We start from the raw sequence: 15486 nt of genomic DNA, 5'->3' as shown, positions 1-15486 counted from the left end.
AATAATAATAATAATAATAATAATAATAATAATAATAATAATAATAATAATAATAATAATAATAATAATAATAATAATAATAATAATAATAATAATAATAATAATAATAATAATAATATAAAATATGGTAGAAAATTCAATAATATTTGTTTTCATCAAAATTACAAGATCAGTATCTATATTTATAACAATAAGGAGGCATAAAACTTTTATGATTTATTGTATGCTGGTCTACAACCAATTTCGATGGGGGGACACTACTCACTTAGAGTTATCTTTTGTTATGAAGATATTAAACATCAAGATAGAATTTAATGTCCCCATGAATATTTAAAACAAGTTATTGGGCTCCTTAAAGAGACTAACTCAATACATAATAAAATTCTTACATATTTATATTACACTAAAAAGTTGGTTTTCAAAATTAGTTTAAAATATATGAAAATAGATTATTTTGTTAATGTATTTATGCTATATTTTAAAGACGATTTATCTGAGATTGCATGCTTCTATTACTTTACACCAAGATTCAAACCATACTTTTATTGGAAAAGAAAGTAGAAGAATATACTAGTTATTAGGATATTTTACTCTCCTATAATTCCTAGACTGTAATATTTATATACAACTATGTACTCTCCTGCACATATGAGATGGCATAATGAACACATCTTCCAAGTAAGTGTTCTAACACATCCATTAGAAGTAGAGGGCTAAAAAAAATTTAATCGTAAACATCCTACATTTTCATCAGAATCAAGAAGTATAGTTTTTGGTTTTAACCTAGATGATTTAATCCATTTATCCAATATTATTCAACTTACTCATGCTAGACCATGATACTCATCCCTTATAATCTTCCTCCAGAGTTTTATTTGACTACACCTTGCATGTTCATGACACTAATCTTCCATAACAATATAATCCAAAAGCCTTGACAGATGTGTACGTCAAACTTTAATTAGTAATTTAAATTTATTTTGGTAAGTAGTAAGTATATATGATATCTCAACTAAACAAAACTCCATAATGAGGGTAGTATTACTTTAGAAATTGGTGACTTTCTTGTATATGGTATGCTTTCAGGTTGGAACACTTTTGGGAATTGTGCTTATCTAGATTACATGGAATTTACTAAGTCATTCACTTGAAAGCATGGAGGAAAGAACACTTTGTTTGACTGTCACCATATGTTCTTACCTACAAGTCATTCTTTTGGGTGAAATAAGAATGTCTTTATTAAATATAAAATGGTGATGGTACAGCCTCCTCTGGGATTAACACGTGAGGAAATATTTGAAAGAGTACTGTACATGTTAGTGATAGTTGATTGTCCAGCAGTTGATGATTAAAAATTGCTAGGTTTTGGACTTAATCATTATTTTACCAAAAGAGCATTTTTGGTCCTTCCTATATTAGAGAAAAAACTTAATCTGACATAAGTTAGATGCGATGCATATAGAGAAATATTTTTTTTACAATGTATTCAATATAATAATGGACATTAATAATAAATCTAAATATAATATAAATGCAAGGATGGACTTAAAGGAGATTTGTAGAAGGAAATTTTTAGAGTTAAAGGATGGTGGAGATGAAAAATGTCTAAAACTAAAAGTTTCATTCACCTTGACTTTACAATATATATGAGAAATTTATGTATGGGTGCATACTCTATGGGTGCATACTCTAAGGGTACATGAAATATATTATTCCAATCTTAGTATATGCAATTACATGAGGTTTGGGAGATTATTTTTATTGAAAAGTCATAAAATTTATATCTTAAAACAATGTCTACTACCTACTACCCTCATTTTTTTTCCAGATCCAATTTTAAAGCCCTTGAATGAGCTTAGTATCTTCTTTAAGGATTTATACTCCTCAAAACTAAATTAGAGTACTTGATTCATATAGAGCACAATATTCCTTGAAATGTTTGATATAAATCTCTAATACATGATGAATCCGCTTAAAATTTTTCTTTCTTCACACTCTTTTCTACTACACCATTTTTATGAGTAATTAAAATAGTTAGAGTGGCAATTATTTTGGGCCCCAAAATCCTAACTCTGTTCTATAGTAAGGTTGATTGATTCATTGATTTCAACCTCTTCCTATCATAATAAGATGATGATTTATTGCATTACAAATGATGCCAGTCTATTATTTATGGGTGTTGATTTGAAGAGTGATTAGAGGCTCTAGCCAAACAATGTATAAATTTATTTGAAGGTTGAAGAGATATTAAATTATAACTTCTATGAGATAAGGCTCCATATCTTATAGATTTAATAGGATTTTTCTAATTAAGAGAGTAAGATGATGTTTCATGACAATTATCAAATGAGAACTTTGGTTCTCAATGATGATCTATAGTCATAATTGGTCAACTAAGCCCTAATTCTTAAAATTTTAAATTTGTTTTAGAAGGGGGATACACTTCTTATTTTCTGATTGAATGTAAACGTATTTTGGTAGAAATAACATCCTTAACACTTTTTTAGAAATTCATTCTTTGAATGCTCATAACTACTGGCGCAATTATGAATTAATCCATTCATCAAAGATTTAAATTTCATATTCCTTTTTTATAAGGTAGAATTAGATTTCAACTAAAAGTGGTAGGAGGAGAGTTTGCAGTGCTAATAGGATTATTTTCTCTAGCAACAACTGACAGCGAAAGAAATTAATTTCTACCATGAAATGTAGAGTTTATAGATACTTTTGAAGTTTCAGAGTTTGCATTCATTTTTTCTCCAGTAGTATTACTAATCAAAATATTCTTTTCTAATAGTTTTACCTTCTCAGCCCACAGCCTCAATGGACCGTTCATGTTGCGACAATGATGTTTTGTCATCTCTTTTACTCTAGAAGATGACCCATCTCAAAATTCTTGAAGATAGACATTTTAGCATTGATATATGACTTTCCTTTACTATTTATAGTAGTTTAAGGGAAATTCAAATGAGATAATTCTAAGGGGTAGTAGATTCGAGAGAAACTATAGATCAATAATGAGTTGGGAAGGAGTTGAATTGACAGAAACATATGCAAAGCACTTTAGTCAAGGGTCCATTGAATATGAAATGCACATTATCTTAGCCTGATCCAAACTTAATTTGAGTGCACTGAATAGATTGGGCCTGGTTATTTTTGAAGTAAAATATTAACTTTCCTGGCATTTTCAAAAATTAAACCAAAAATCTATAAAAGTTACTGAACTTATCGAGTCTAAATTAGATGTTACATAAGAAGAATATACTGAAAACAATCAACCTACTCACCAAAGCAAGTTCTAAATAATAAATGATGGAAGGTAACATTGTTTTGACTATGGACCTAATCCAAATAATATCACAGAGTTACATCAAATAATATAACTATGATGCACTATCCAAGACTACGAAATTAATAACTTTGGAGTTTGAATTTAAACTGAGGATTGATTGAAGTTTTTTTTATAGATTTACACATTGATAATTGAAGTGTTACTCATTCTCCACCAAGAATAAAATAAATGGAATGTACAAAGCAAGAAAGTAACGTACTACATAAGTGAATACACTACCAATCTAAAATCTAGTCTTTACTAAAGTTGAAAATTTAATTAGTTCCCAGTAGAATTGATAGAAAAATCATGTGGAAAAATAAATGATGTATAAGACACTGATTTGCGGTAGTTTTTTCTTGAAAAAAATCTGTATAACCAACATTAACTACCTCAAGAGATAAACTAAAGCCACACTATTAACATGAAAAGATAAATAATTTATTTTTTATAATCAAAACTCAACATAAGGAATGAAAAAATCATCTTAAAGGATAAAATTCATATTAACCTATCATTTTTATTATTAAATTAACCAAGGAATAGGATTTATTTAGTGTACAAATAATCTTTCCCCTATTCTTAGATAGATAAGATTGGGTATATTTTAATTTGGGTCCTTAGGAACCTATAGAGGCAAGCCTCTATAATTAATTACATCACCAAACATAAAAGTTTTGAATAAAGTAGACTTATTTCAAATTTTAAAATATATTATATTTTATTTAAATAATTATAAAATTCATTTTTTTTATTACAAAAGCTACTCTGGACTCTACAGACACCCAAAACTATATATTTTATTTTTTGCTAAATTAGAATTTTCTACAAATCCTAAGTCTTAAATTTCTAAAAAGATTTGCAACATAATGGCCCAATACCATCGTGAATATAAGACTCTATATATATACTTATCATCTTTTTGCTCTAAATCTTCTTATGGAATTACAAAAGAGAATATCATCCCATAGAGAGGAAATTATCTTTAGGATCCATATATGTATACATAAAAAAGTTCCTTTCAATCTTTACAACTCATTGACACTTCACAACTTTATATATATACAATTTATATATACAATAACTCTTTATATTTACATTAGATCCTAAGTAAATTCTACATTGAATTTTGTAAGGAATAAAAGTAATGTAAAATAAGATATACAATAAGAGTGTAATGCACGTGTATAAAAAACCTACAGAATCTAATGCAACCAATAAGGTGTTAAAGTGCAACAACTAAAATTACTAAAATTAAAACTTTTATGACATTCAAAGTGTTAAATATAAATAAAGAAACTCAAGATACTCTCCAAAAGAAGCATTCAAAATCATACCAAATGAATCACTAACATAGCATAGACTACAGTTTGCTTTCCTAGCAAACCATCTACTATGTGTCAAGGAGGCTGCGTATCTTTGATATATTTAAAGGGATTTATAATTTAAGCTGCGTTTTTTGAAGGCATTTGTTTATTAAAGCATAAAATTAAATATTAATTTAATTTTAATCCCTAATTATTTGATGTTTTATCATTCATATTTTAAAGTGTTGAAGTTGATTATTTACTTTTAAAGAACCATGTAAGCTAGGGACAATAAATCATCGAAGATAATACTGTATAAGTCTTAAGACTAATAATTGTAATGTTATCATTCCTCCATAAATGATATAATTATTTGCATAGAGTCCTTAAACATTTATTAATGATTTATTAGGAGAGTTAGAAGAAATATCTTATCAATTAAATTCCTATGTTTAAAAGTTTGAGGAGGTTGTGAGACCTTAATAAACTAGCCTGAGGCACCGTAAGAGGGTGTGATTTAGAATTTTAAAAATATTACTTGCATTCAATAGAAACAAAACTTGCCTTTTTTATTTTTTTATAGTTAGGATAAATAATCAGTACTTCACATATATTATGGAAGCAAATAAATTTAACCAACATGTTGATAATGATGGATTTCTAATCAACACAAATAAAAATGGCAATCACATATGTCAACTAAGTAATAACATAAAATAAAACGTGAAATAGTAAAATGTAAAAAATAGAAAACATGAAAAAATACACCAAAAATTTATAGTGTTTTGGTTAAACTATGACCTACGTATACTCCCAGGAGTCCTCCTCTCTAGGTTATGCACTATCACTATATTGTCTCTTCTTTATCTCCCATAGATAAGTGAAGAAGCCCATATAAAATCTTTTCCATTAATCCGCTGTGACAGAGGACTATAATCCTTTTCATCCTCCTTGTTTGGTAGAGAACCTGTAATACTTTTCACTCTCCTTGTGAGGCAGAGAACATGGAATCCTTTTCATCCATGTGGTGAGGAAAGGAACATGGAATTCTTTTCACCATCCTTATGAGGTAGAGAATAGGGAATTCTTTTCACCCTCTAAAAGTTGTGAGGGTTGTTAAACACTTATGAACTAGCATGAGGCTAACCAAGAGGGGGGCGGGGGGGATGAATTGGTTATTTTTTAAAAAATTAAAACCCTTGATGTAGAAGCAAATAAATTCCATAATAACAAAAATCAGTTCTTTTAATAACATAATTATAACAAAAATAAATGCAAAAAAATTAAATGTAGAAAAGTAAATATAAAAAACATATTAAAATTATAATGGTTCGATCAACTTGACTTACGTCCATTCCCTAGAAGCCTATTTTTTCAGGTATTGCAATAAAATTAGTGTTCTTTTACTCCCTCCTCGAGTATGCACATAACATTGAAATCCTTTTACTCTCTCCTAGAGTAGGCATAGAACTTTGGAAACCTTTTTCACCCTCTTGGTGAAGGAAGAGAACCATGAATTTGATGCTGATGAAAGCCTCCCTCAAAGCCATCAAGGAACCTGTAAATTAGCTTGAAGAAGATGATGGAAACCTTGCTTTGAGCAACTATTGTGAATACCTCACAAAACTCTTTTACAAGGATATCTCTCTCTCTCTCCCTCTCTCTCTCTCTCTCTCTCTCACTCTCTCTCTCTCTCTCTCCCAATTTCTATTTATTTCTTATCTAAGCTCTCTCTCAGATCAGCTCCACAACAAAAGATTTTCTAACAAGAGTATTAGAAATCTTTAAATTGTGGGCTTCAAAAAACCCAAAATTTCAAGAGATTTGTCTTCTGTTTGTACAATATAATACATGTATCGCATAGTACAATCAGTGTAATTGAGACTCATCTAGCATGGTTGATATGATAAACTTTTCAACCTTTTTTTATCATTTCGTATAGTAAAATTGAAACATTGTACAATACAAATTATGTAATTTTCTTCTATTTATTTAGGACGACCCCGGGGATGGCTAACTTTGTACAAGGGTGATCATCCAGCACTGTGTACATCGTATGATACAAAAAAAAACAAAATTTATATATTTCACTTGGTATAAACTAAAGGATGACCAATTTCATAGACATGTAATCATATAATACAAACTGTATTGTAAAGTACAATTGATCATAATAATTATCAATGATTTGATTGCATGATGTCGATAGATTAATAAAGAAATATTTACTTAGGGTGTACTGTACGAACAAAATCATGTAGTATGTTCCTTAACCTCTAGAAGCTTTGGTTTTATTAAAGCATTATAGATTTTACAGTATATTCAAATTGTATATTACAAAATGAGGTCATACATTATAAAGCTAAAATCGTATAGTACAAATTTCTTAAGAAAATAACTCTCTCAAAAATATTTTTCTCTCTCACCCAGTGTGGGTGTAAGGTTACTAAGAAATGATATCCAACTAGTTACATGGTACGACTCATGAAAGAAAAAATATAGACTATAACTATAGTCTACCAACTTCTGAGCTAATCAAAATAGAAGTAAATAGTGGATTGAATTCCTGAAACGCTAGTACAAACATCATAAAAAAAATCATAAAAATAAGAAAAAAATAGTAACAAACACAAAAATGTTTGTTATCATTAAAATCATAGTGGTTGAATAGAATTTTCAGCACCCCCCTAGTGAGGCAGAGAACCATAAATTATTTTTTACCCTTTGGGTGAAGGAAGAGAACCTGGAATCACTTTCACTTCTAAGTGAGGTGGTGTAGCTTGGTCCTTTAAAACCAAAGAGGTCTTCTTCCCAAAGGATCCCTCAAGAAAAAACCTTAACAAATAGAGAAACTCAGGTGCATGTTCGATGGAGAAACCATTTAGAACTTTCTCTCACACACCCTTGCAACCCTGAAGGATCTTCTCGCTCTCTCAAACTCCACTCTTTCTCTCCCAAGTTCTATGATATCTCTTAAAGCTTTCTTCAGAGGAAAACAATCAATGAATTCCCAAAGGAGTTTTATAAAGTCTTATGAGAAGGCTTTAACAGAGGGCTTCCTTAAATATTCAATTTATCTATTAAATATAGTGCATTTTGATTGGAAGATCATCAAATATGATACCTAAAAGTTCACTTATTAGTATTATATGAAAACTAATTAATACATTATAATTAGTTAAAATTTTCTTATTAGTAAACTATAATTTGGATTTCATACAACGTGATGAATTCATATCATACAGTATAACTAGTTAAATTGAAACGTAATTGGCAAAGGATGAAACTCGAAATGACCAAATATTATCTCTATTGATCATATTATATGATCCAATTTATACAATATGATAAAAAATAAAAATTAAGTAGATTCAATTAACTAATAACATGATTAAATTATGCAATATTTTAAATAGAATAAATTATGGTTTAGTTTGTTCAGTACGAATAAAGTAATATTTTAATTTCAATGTTTTACCTAATTTAATGAACTGCATGGTACTGTAAGATTACTAATTAGTACAATACAATAAATTCAAAATTTTCTTGTTAGTTTTATATGATCACATGTACGAAGGGATAATCCTACGTTCTAATTAATTCAACTGAAATGCAGTTAGTCACGGATGAAATATGAGACGACCAAATATCATCATTGGTTATTGTATAGTATGATTCAGTTCATACACTATGATTAAAATTTTAAAATTAAGTAGATTTGTTTGATTAATTACAATATTAATTAGGAAATATTTTAAACATCATACAATACCATCCAGTCCACATAGTTTGAATAGAGCAATATTTCAAATTTAAATTTTTATTTAATTTAATGAATGATGGGGTTTCTAATTATAATAGATCATCAAATATTAAGTTGTGATTCTACTTATACGATGGGAAAGAGAATTTGGGATAGAGTATGCGTTTCATAAGAAGGTAATAGTGAAACGAAACAAACTAGGTCTAATATATTATTGCATGATTATAAACTTTTTTGCAAGAAATCTTATGATACTATCTCAAACATATACACTAAGTTTATTACTCACATAGTGACATCAATTCATTCTTTAGGTAGTAAATTTTTAAACTTAGAGAAGGTTAATAAAATTCTACATTGTCTACCTAATAAATTTGATGCCTAAGTTACTATTATATTTTTTAATTGAAAGACTTGAATGCTTGTTTTATTTCTAATCTAATCATCTCATTAATTGTCTATGAGAAATGTGTGAGTCAAGGACTTTTTAATACATATGATGCGAAGGCTAAAGTGCTAAAGGAAAAAAGATAGATAAAAAATGACTTAGGAGATGATAAGAGTGAGGAGCTAGCATTAACAACAGGAAAATTCAAAAGTCTCTTAAAGCACAAGCACAAGAATGAAGAAAAATGTAGCAAAGATAAAAATGGTAACTATGACGAGTTTGCTTCTAGCATTATCTTCTTTTGTTGTAGGAAACCAAGACATCTAAAATATGAATTCCCTAATTTTAAGAAATAACCTATATGGAAATGATTAAGGATAAGCCAATTGCAATAAATGTAAATAAACAGAAGTAAAAAATCTCATGGCTAGATGTAGCTTACGACTCATCAAAACAAGAGCAAGATGATTAGATAAAAAACTTATGCTGAATTCTCAAGGATTTGATTGGTAGTTCTGATCAAGTATAAAGTTTATTTCTTAGTTTGTGTGTTTATTTATTTATTGTGTGTGTTTTTTTATTCCATTTATGGTTTGTGAATTATTTTTATGTATAATTACATGTTCTAATTTCCTTCTCCATGTAGTTCAATTTTAGGTGTTATATTTTACCTCATTTTTAGTAATGTCAGAAGGGGAGAAGGTATTTGGTTACATTTGTTATTCAATTTCAATTTTTTCTTAAAATAAAAAAGAACTTTAGAATAAAAATTAATATTTTAACAAATTTTTTTAATGTAATTCTCTTAGTGAGATGAAGATTAGGAGAAAATAGTATTATTTTATTATTTCAACTAATAATATTTATCATCATAAAAAGGGGGAGATTGTTGCAACTCTAGCTTTGAAGTTTATATTCTTGATGATAACAAATATTGTTGATTTCCTCTTATTGTGTTTGAAGTGTATTTGCATTTGTGTGTTGATTAACATTTTAGGGACAACATGCACCGTTCTTTTATGATTTAAGGGCTCAATATTGGGTAGAATAAGTTAAGTTAAAAGAGTATATAATTTTTTTTTTCTTTATTTTTAGTTTCTTGAATCAGGTCTTGTAAGGGTTTATGCTTACCCGATGACCATATAAAGACACATAGGGGGAGCAAAAATATTTTTAATTTTTAATTTTTCTAAAATTATAATGTATGATTAGTATTGTGCTGGAAAGTCTATTATTATTGAAATTTATTAAAATATTTTGTTTATTCTAAAATATAGTTTTGAATATAACTAATCTTATAGCACGAACATCAAATTGTAAACAATGATATATTTTAATTAGAAACCATGCCTTTCATTAAATTAGATAAAAATTTAAATGTGAAATATTGTTCTATTTATAATATATGAACTGGATGTACTGCACAATGTTTAAAATATTGCCTAATTTAATCTTGTAATTAGTCAATTGAATATGCTTATTTTTGAAATTTTAATCATATTGGAGGAACTTGATCGTAACAAACGATCATTAGTGATGATATTTGGTCATTCCATATTTCATCCTTGATGAACTGTATTTCAGTGGAATTAATCATACTATTGGATTATTCCTTCATGCAACTGATCATATAGCACTAACAAGAAAATATTGAATTGATCATATTGTACTAATTGGTGATTGTACTATACTAGAAGGTAACAATCATGCGATTATATTGTATGATATTTTACGGCTGAATTAAATTTTTAGAGTTTTGAAGCACTATATTTAAGCTTTCTCAAAAGACTTTGTAATAATATTTTAAGTATTTATTATGTTATTGTCTTCTAGAGAAACCTTAAAGAGAGAGTATTTGGCTAGGGACATAAAGGATTGATTTTGTAAGAGTGGGAGAAGATCTTTCAGGGCTTCAAAGGATTGTGAGTCAAACAATTTCTCCAAAGAACTTACTTCTGAGTTCCTCCAAGACTCAACATTTATCGTAAGGGAAGCTTTGGGAAGAAGACCTACTTGTTGTGAAAAGACCCGACAACTCTATCGCATTGGGAAGGTGAAAGTGATTCAAGGTTCTCTGCTAATTAGAAGGGTGAAAAGGAGTTAAGGTTCTCTACCTTATGTGGAGGGTGAAGATTAGTCCAGGTTCTCTGCCTCACTAGGAGGGTGAAAGGATTCTAGGTTCTCCCACTCACTAGGAGGGTGAAAAGAAGTCAAGGTTCTCTACCTATAAAAGAAGTACAGTCCTTTGCTGCATCATATTGATGCAAGAGAGTTTGTAAGGGATTCTCCACCAAGCTATGGGGGCTAAAGAAGAGTGAATAAATATTTAGTGCAATACCTATATAGGAGGACTCCGGAAAGTGGACGTAGATCATGATTTGACTGAACCACTATAAATATGACGTGCTCATTCTAATTTTTACTTTATGTTATTTATTTTAAAAGTATTATATTTATTTTAAATTTATGTTGTATTGATTATACTATCATCACCATCTTTGTAACATTTAATAAGTGTACTAGCTTCCGCATCAAGTGATAATATTGCTACAATCTTAGTGTGCCTTAGGTAGAGTTCTTTAAGGTTAACAACCATCTCAAACTTTTAAGCGGTATCAAATCAGGATTCAAAAATAAGGTTTTAGAAAACTTTTTGAAAATGATTAATGACCCATTTTGGTAATCATAATACTATGAAGGGTTAGTCAAAATACCGTCCATCTTTATTTGATAATATACCTATTGATTTCTGAAAAATTTTCATGTTTATGTTTTTATAATTTATTAATTTTATAATGTGGCCCATGATTCAAAATGGTTATTCTAAACTATCATGTATTATCGATAGATTCAAAAATAACATTCCTTTTTATGAATGGAGTAGGGAAGAACAAGTCTTTTCACAACTAAATACTAAATTCCTAAATTACTTTTTCTATGACTTAAGTCTGGAGATTATATGATTTTTTCTACGTATACCACTCGCAATGAAATTTAGGATTGATTATGCATTACATATAAAGGTACTAGTGAACTTAAACATTTTAGGTTGAACATATTATAACATGATTATGAACTTTTTTGCATGAAATCCTATGAGACTATCTTAGACATATAAACTATGTTCACTTAGATAGTGACATCTTTGCTTGCTTTAGGTAGAGAACCTTCAAACTCTAAGAAGGTCAATAAAGTTATACATTGTTTACATGAACGTTTTAATGCAAAAGTCACTACTATATATGTATCAAAACATTTGAATGTTTATTCTGTTGATAATCTGCTTGTCTCACTCATTACCAATAAATAAAATGTGAGTCAAAGACTTTAGATGTAGGTGATGAAGTGGCTAAAGTGCTAAGGACCAAAGAAAAAGATAAAAATGACTTAGGAGATGTTAAGAGTGAGGAGATAACATTAATAACAAGCCAATTTAGAAGTTTCCTAAAGCGTAAGCACAAGCATAAACTAGAATGGAGAAAAGGTAAAAATGCTAAGAATGATAGATTTTCTTCTGACATTATTTATTTTGGGTGTAGGAAACCTTAACATATAAAGTTCGAATGCCCCAAATTTAAAAGGGTGAGGACAAACTGAATGTAAAAAGGGGAACTGAAGTAGAACAAAAAAATCTCCTAGGCGGACTTAGACTATGACTCATCAGTATAGTTGAGAGAACATGACGTAATAAACTTATACTTAGTGGTCAACAATTGAATTTTTAATTCTGAACAAAATAAGTATAAAGTTAGTTTGCGTGCTTATATGTTTTGTGTTATATATATAATGTTTATATATACTTGTATATTTTTAATTTCTTTTTGTATGCTTTTTGTGCTTTATTTATGAGTTATTTTATCTCTCTTTTTGACAATGTAAAAGGGGGAGAATTTACCGTGGTTAGTTGTTTTTCTGGTCAGCTATTTTATTAATCTATTTTTCCATTATTTTTTGAATTTTCTTTTACTTAGTCTTAAAAATGCATGTATCTTAAAAATAAAAAAATAAAATAAATTTTACCTATTATATTATAATTCTCTTAGTTAGGGGGAGATTAGGATAAAATTATATTAGATTATCATTTTAAACAACATTACTTATCATATTAAAAAAGGGTGAGATTGTTGCAACTCAAGCTCGCGAGTTTATATTTTTTACGATAACAAATATTATTGATTGCCTCTTTATTTCTCCTAGTATTTGTACTGTATATATGTTTGTGTGTTAACCAACATTTCAGGTAAAACATTTACTGTTCTTTGAAGATTCAGAACTTAAGATTGGGTAGAATAGGTTATGTTAAAAGAATCTATTATTTTTATTTCTTTATTTTGAATTTATTGAGTCAAGTCCAGTAAGGGTGTATGTTAGCCTAACGATCATGCACAAACATAAGGGGAGCAAAAATAATTTTGAATATTTTAATTTTTATGTACATCATATAGTACAATAAATATCTGTTTTTATAGAATTAACTAAAATATTTTTTTTTTTTTTGAAAAAAAAACTTTGAAATTTAACTAATCATATAGTATGAACACCACATCATCGTAGAAAAATTTTGAATTTGAAATATTTCTTTATTCATACTGTACAAATTGGATCATATTGTACAATATTAAAAATTTTTCCTAATCTAAATCCAGTGATTAGTAAATTACATCTACTTAATTTTTATATTTTGATCGTATTGTGAGAATTAGATCATACTGTACAATAAAAAATGATGATAATTGGTTGTCCCATATTTCATCCTATTTGAACTGCATTCTAGTTGAAATAATCATATTATATGAATGGTCATTCGCAAATGTGATTGTACAACACTAATAAGAAAACTTTGAAATAAATGTAATGTACTAACTAGTGATCTTATAGTACTAACTGGTCAAATTTTGCACATCATACTGGACAATCCTGCGATCGTATTATACAATCTTTGATGGTTGAATTAAATTTTTATATTTTTGGAAGCTCTCTATTTATGTTTTATCATAAGAATTTATAATACACTTATGAGCATTCATTAAGTTATTTTTTTATGGAGGAATCTTAAAGAGTAGAGCCTTAGGCTGGGGAAACAAAGAGTGGAGTTTACAAGAGAGGGAAAGATCCTTCTGGGATTCAAAGGAGTTTGAATGAGGGTTTTCACACAATTTATACGATGAAATTTCACCTGAGTTACTCCAAGAGTCAAGGTTTGTCATGAGGGAAGCTTTGGGAAGAAGAACTATTTGGTGCTAAAAGACCTGGCTACTCCATCGCACTATGGAAGGTGAAAGAGATTTCAAGTTCTCTATCATACCGATAAGGTAAAAAGAAGTCTAGGTTATCTACATCACTAGTTGGGTGAAAAACATTTAAGATTCTCTTCTTCTGAAAGTAGTATGATCCTTTGCCACACCAAGTTGGTGGAAGAGAGTTTATAAGGGCTTCTCCGCCAAGCTGTGGGGGCTAAAAGAGAGTCACTAAAGAGTTTAGTGCAATACCTGGAGAGGAGGACTCCGCGGACTGGACGTACGTTAAAGTTTGAACGAACCACTATAAATATGGTGTGCTCATTCTAAAATTTACTTATGTAATTATATTTCTGGATATATCTACTTGGTTGAAAATAATTGATTGATATCATGTTGTTTTGATTATACTATCTTAACTATATTTGTACATTTTGATAAGTCTACTAGCTTTCAAATCAAGTGATAGTATTACTTACAATTTAGTGTGCTTTAGGGTTAATTCATTAAGGTCTAATAACCAACTCAACCTTTTAGTGTTTATCTTCGTGCTAAATTTCATATCTTCCTGGAACCAAAGACATAGGAATATGGTATCCTAGACATATTACTTCTTTTGAGATCATTGGATATTGTGATTCAAACTTTATAGGTATTAGGTTTGATAGGAAAATCACCTCTTGAACAAACCAATTCATAGTATAATTTTTTTTTTCTAGTCCAGCAGAAAATAAAACTCTATAGCCTTATCTATCACTAAAGCAGAATATATTGTTGTAGGTAGTTGTATTGCACATGCCTTATGGCTTAAAAAAAAAAATCTTTGATCTTGGACTACCTATAGGCACTTTTTAAATCATTTGTTATAACACTAATGCCATTTATATATCAAAGAATCCAATACAGCATTTAAGGAGCAAATACATAGACACAAGGTACCATTTCATCAGAGACCATGTGAAAAAATGGAATATATAAGTAAATCAAATAGCTACTGAAAATCAATTGGCAAATATATTTTCAAAACCTCCAGCTTTTAAAACCATTAGCCCCTTAAGAGCTAGACTAGGTGCTATAGGAATTCAAGCATGAATGAGGATACTTTTGAAATTAGAAAATAATTATTTTTTTGTGTTTTCTTTTACTTTTGTTTTTTTATTGTTTCTATTGTTTTTTTTTTTTTTTTTTTTGTGATTGTTTTATATTGTTTTTATGATGCTTTCCTTATCATCATACACCACTTTATGAATTTTGTTCACATCATACCATGTGATTTCACATTGTAGTGTACGATATTCACCAAAAACACCAAATCATTCATCACAGCAAATCCGACAGCTAATATTGATCAATAATTGGTGATCATACAATATGAACACCTACTTCATAGTATATGATATGGTGGAAATAAACATTGGAAGAATTGAATTTAGCTAATAAAAAATTTAATATCATGCCAT

The sequence above is a fragment of the Dendrobium catenatum genome, unplaced genomic scaffold, assembly GCF_001605985.2.
Source record: "Dendrobium catenatum unplaced genomic scaffold, ASM160598v2 fragScaff_scaffold_1338, whole genome shotgun sequence".
Taxonomy (NCBI): Eukaryota; Viridiplantae; Streptophyta; class Magnoliopsida; order Asparagales; family Orchidaceae; genus Dendrobium; species Dendrobium catenatum.
Note: the sequence above shows the minus strand (reverse complement) of the source record.